The sequence below is a fragment of the Oncorhynchus keta genome, unplaced genomic scaffold, assembly GCF_023373465.1.
Source record: "Oncorhynchus keta strain PuntledgeMale-10-30-2019 unplaced genomic scaffold, Oket_V2 Un_contig_14682_pilon_pilon, whole genome shotgun sequence".
NCBI lineage: Eukaryota > Metazoa > Chordata > Actinopteri > Salmoniformes > Salmonidae > Oncorhynchus > Oncorhynchus keta.
In genome coordinates this window covers 50001-55000 of record NW_026278882.1, presented here as the reverse complement: position 1 = coordinate 55000, position 5000 = coordinate 50001, and the positions used below count along the sequence as shown (strand labels likewise).

The 5000-nt window shown below is 48.6% G+C and overlaps 1 long non-coding RNA gene across 16 annotated transcripts; it reads left to right on the top strand.

Moving 5' to 3' along the window:
* The first annotated feature begins 3600 nt into the window (after positions 1-3600).
* LOC127918687 (uncharacterized) lies at positions 3601-4828 on the top strand. 16 transcript variants are annotated; one of them, XR_008100615.1, is made up of 3 exons: positions 3601-3643; positions 4122-4180; positions 4797-4828. It is a non-coding gene; the product is annotated as an uncharacterized LOC127918687 (long non-coding RNA). The 16 variants fall into 16 exon arrangements; XR_008100617.1 differs by having other exon boundaries at positions 4775-4806; XR_008100619.1 differs by lacking the exon at positions 4797-4828 and adding an exon at positions 4753-4784.
* The last annotated feature ends 172 nt before the right edge of the window (positions 4829-5000 follow it).

Below are 5000 nucleotides of genomic sequence, written 5' to 3'. Positions count from 1 at the left end.
GGAGAGGAGAGGAGAGGAGAGGAGGAGAGGAGAGGAGAGGAGGGAGAGGAGAGGAGAGGAGAGGAGAGGAGAGAGGAGAGGAGAGGAGGGAGAGGAGGGAGAGGAGAGGAGGGAGGAGAGGAGAGGAGAGGAGGGAGAGGAGAGGGAGGAGGAGAGGAGAGGAGAGGAGAGGAGAGGAGAGGAGAGGAGGAAGAGGAGAGGAGAGGAGGAGAGGAGAGGAAGAGGAGAGGAGGAGAGGAGAGGAGAGGAGAGGAGAGGAGAGGAGAGGAGAGGAGAGGAGAGGAGAGGAGAGAGGAGAGGATGAAGAGGAGAGGAGAGGGAGGGGAGAGGAGAGGATGAAGAGGAGAGGAGAGGAGAAGAGGAGAAGAGAGAGGGAGAGGAGAGGAGAGGAGAGAGGAGAGGAGAGGAGAGGAGAGGAGAGGAGAGGAGAAGAGGAGAGGAGGGAGAGGAGAGGATGAAGAGGAGAGGAGGAAGAGGAGAGGAGAGGGAGGAAGAGGAGAGGGAGAGGAGAGGAGGAAGAGGAGAGGAGAGGAGAGGAGAGGAGAGGAGAGGAGAGGAAGAGGAGAGGGAGGAAGAGGAGAGGAGAGGAGGGGAAGAGGAGAGGAGAGGGTGAAGAGGAGAGAGGAAGAGGAGAGGAGAGGATGAAGAGGAGAGGAGGAAGAGGAGAGGAGGAAGAGGAGAGGAGAGGATGAAGAGGAGAGGACGAAGAGGAGAGGACGAAGAGGAGAGGAGGAAGAGGAGAGGAGGAAGAGGAGAGGAGAGGAGGAAGAGGAGAGGAGGGAGAGGAGAGGAGGGAGAGGAGAGGAGGAAGAGGAAGGCAGTGTCAGAATTTCAAATGGCTCTGATGTTGGTGGTGTTATCATTCTATATTTGGTTTCAGCGTTCCCACTCTGTTTTCATCCCTCTGCTCTTAAATAAACATATTTTACTTTTTTTGAACGCAGTACATGAGTTCAGAGTTCAGGGTTTATTTGTTGTCATTGATGCTGTGTGGTGTATGTCGTCGGGTGTACGCCAAAAACAAAAATGTGATTCACAGATTTCTGGATAGGGCTGCGCTCAGAGTATCCTGCCTTGGCAAATCGCGCTGTTAAGACACTGATGCCCTTTGTAACCATGTACCTATGAGAGAGTGGATTCTCGGCCATCACTAGCATGAAAACTAAATACAGGCACAGACTGTGTGGTAAATGATTTAAGGCTGAGACTCTCTCCAATACAACCCAACATTTATGTGCATCCTTTCAAGTACACCCTTCTCATTAACCTGTGGTGAGTTATTCACTATTTTTCAGTGTACAAATAAAGTTGTATATGTAAGATGGTTAAATAAAGAGCAAAATATTGATTATTATTATATTATTATTTGTGCCCTGGTCCTATCAGAGCTCTATGTCACTTCCCACGAGCCGGGTTGTGAGAATTATACTCATTCTTATGTTTAATAAATGTATCGTATAGTTTGTGTGTGTGTGTGTGTGTGTGTGTGTGTGTGTGTGTGTGTGTGTGTGTGTGTGTGTGTGTGTGTGTGTGTGTGTGTGTGTGTGGCAGGCTTCCAATGATGGCAAAAAATAACATTTGAGAGTGCACTGACCCTGGTGCTAGAGGGGGTACAGCTGACCCTGGTGCTAGAGGGGGTACAGCTGACCCTGGTGCTAGAGGGGGTATGCTGACCCTGGTGCTAGAGGGGGTACAGCTGACCCTGGTGCTAGAGGGGGTATGCTGACCCTGGTGCTAGAGGGGGTACAGCTGACCCTGGTGCTAGAGGGGGTACAGGTGACCCTGGTGCTAGAGGGGGTACAGCTGACCCTGGTGCTAGAGGGGGTACAGCTGACCCTGGTGCTAGAGGGGGTACAGCTGACCCTGGTGCTCGAGGGGGTACAGCTGACCCTGGTGCTAGAGGGGGTACAGTTGGCATTGCCTACTAATTGGTTGATGATGTCATCGGTGTTGTGATTTTTCACCAATTAGGAGTTGGCATTGCCTACTAATTGGTTGATGACGTCATCGGTGTCGTGATTTTTCACCAATTAGGAGTTGGCATTGCCTACTAATTGGTTGATGACGTCATCGGTGTTGTGATTTCCACCAATTAGGAGTTGGCATTGCCTACTAATTGGTTGATGACGTCATCGGTGTTGTGATTTCCACCAATTAGGAGTTGGCATTGCCTACTAATTGGTTGATGACGTCATCGGTGTTGTGATTTCCACCAATTAGGAGTTGGCATTGCCTACTAATTGGTTGATGATGTCATCGGTGTTGTGATTTCCACCAATTAGGAGTTGGCATTGCCTACTAATTGGTTGATGACGTCATCGGTGTTGTGATTTCCACCAATTAGGAGTTGGCATTGCCTACTAATTGGTTGATGATGTCATCGGTGTTGTGATTTCCACCAATTAGGAGTTGGCATTGCCTACTAATTGGTTGATGATGTCATTGAAAACACAAAATCTTCCTCAATTACTCTACTGCAAAACATGGAAACGTGCCATTTCAACACAATGTAGATGTTGGGTTGGTGCTGGAGGTGATGTTTAATATGAAGATCGAACATATAGAGGCGTTGGCTTCGGTCGGCAAAACCTCCCCAAAGGGACACAAAAATACCCAATAATTCACGACTCATTTCTTTAAAGTCCTACGAGGAGAAACACATAAAACATTTCCCAGACATGTTTACAGAAGAGTCTTAGTAAAGCCCACACGCATCCATTTTAATTACGTTTTTATATCACCACTTCATGTCTAATAAATCACTCTGTTACTGATTTGATTTCCCCTGAAACCTATAATAATAATATAATAATATATGCCATTTAGCAGACGCTTTTATCCAAAGCGACTTACAGTGATGTGTGCATACATTCTACGTATGCCCCCCCAAACCATGATGCTCCCCCAAACCATGGTCCCGGAATCGAACCCACTACCCTGGCGTTACAAGCGCCATGCTCTACCAACTGAGCTACAGAAGGACCTGCTGTGCGTTCCTTCCAAACAACTCAACTGTAGTTTCATGAATAACACCCACAGAATATTTAGCCAGAAACGCTGTCCCAACCTTCTTTTGAGAACTTCAAACGTGCAGCGATGTTTTTTTTTTGGACAGACAGCAGTGACTTCTTCCGTGGTGTCCTCCCATGAACACCATTCGGGTTTAGTGATTTACGTATCGTAGACTCGTCAACGGAGATGTTAGCGTGTTCCAGAGATTTCTGTAAGTCTTTAGCTGACTCTCTAGGATTTTTCTTAAACTTGAACATTCTGGGCTGTGCTCTGGCATGCATCTCTCCTAGGGAGAGTAGCAACAGTGCTGAACTTTCTCCATTTATAGACAATGTGTCTTACTGTGGACTGATGAACATCAAGGCTTTTAGAGACACTTCTGTAACCCTTTCCAGCTTTATCAAGTCAACCATTCTTAATCTTTGCTCTTCTCAGATCTATTTTGTTCAAGGCATGGTTCACATCAGGCAGTGCTTCTTGTGAATAAAATACTCACATTTTTGTGAGTGTTTTTATAGAGCAAGACAGCTCTAACCAACATCTCCAATCTGGTCTCATTGATTGGACTCCAGGTTAGCTGACTCCTGACTCCAGGTTAGCTGACTCCTGACTCCAGGTTAGCTGACTCCAGGTTAGCTGACTCCTGACTCCAGGTTAGCTGACTCCTGACTCCAGGTTAACTGACTCCTGACTCCAGGTTAACTGACTCCTGACTCCAGGTTAACTGACTCCTGACTCCAGGTTAACTGACTCCTGACTCCAGGTTAGCTGACTCCAGGTTAGCTGACTCCTGACTCCAGGTTAGCTGACTCCTGACTCCAGGTTAGCTGACTCCAGGTTAGCTGACTCCTGACTCCAGGTTAGCTGACTCCTGACTCCAGGTTAACTGACTCCTGACTCCAGGTTAGCTGACTCCTGACTCCAGGTTAGCTGACTCCTGACTCCAGGTTAGCTGACTCCTGACTCCAGGTTAGCTGACTCCTGACTCCAGGTTAGCTGACTCCTGACTCCAGGTTAGCTGACCCCTGACTCCAGGTTAGCTGACTCCTGACACCAGGTTAACTGACTCCTGACACCAGGTTAGCTGACTCCAGGTTAGCTGACTCCAGGTTAGCTGACTCCTGACACCAGGTTAGCTGACTCCTGACTCCAGGTTAGCTGACTCCAGGTTAGCTGACTCCAGGTTAGCTGACTCCAGGTTAGCTGACTCCAGGTTAGCTGACTCCAGGTTAGCTGACTCATGACCTCAGGTTAGCTGACTCCTGACTCCAGGTTAGCTGACTCCAGGTTAGCTGACTCCTGACTCCAGGTTAGCTGACTCCTGACTCCAGGTTAGCTGACTCCAGGTTAGCTGACTCATGACTCCAGGTTAGCTGACTCATGACTCCAGGTTAGCTGACTCATGACTCCAGGTTAGCTGACTCCTGACTCCAGGTTAGCTGACTCCTGACTCCAGGTTAGCTGACTCCTGACTCCAGGTTAGCTGACTCCTGACTCCAGGTTAGTTGACTCCTGACTCCAGGTTAGCTGACTCCTGACCAGGTTAACTGACTCCTGACTCCAGGTTAGCTGACTCCTGACTCCAGGTTAGCTGACTCCTGACTCCAGGTTAGCTGACTCCTGACTCCAGGTTAGCTGACTCATGACTCCAGGTTAGCTGACTCCTGACTCCAGGTTAGCTGACTCCTGACACCAGGTTAGCTGACTCCTGACTCCAGGTTAGCTGACTCCTGACTCTAGGTTAGCTGACTCCTGACTCCAGGTTAGCTGACTCCTGACTCCAGGTTAGCTGACTCCTGACTCCAGGTTAGCTGACTCCTGACTCCAGGTTAGCTGACTCCTGACTCCAGGTTAACTGACTCCTGACTCCAGGTTAGCTGACTCCTGACTCCAGGTTAGCTGACTCCTGACTCCAATTATCTTTTGGAGAAGTCATTAGCCTTGGGGGGTTCACATACTTTTTCCAACCTGCACTTTCAATGTTTAAA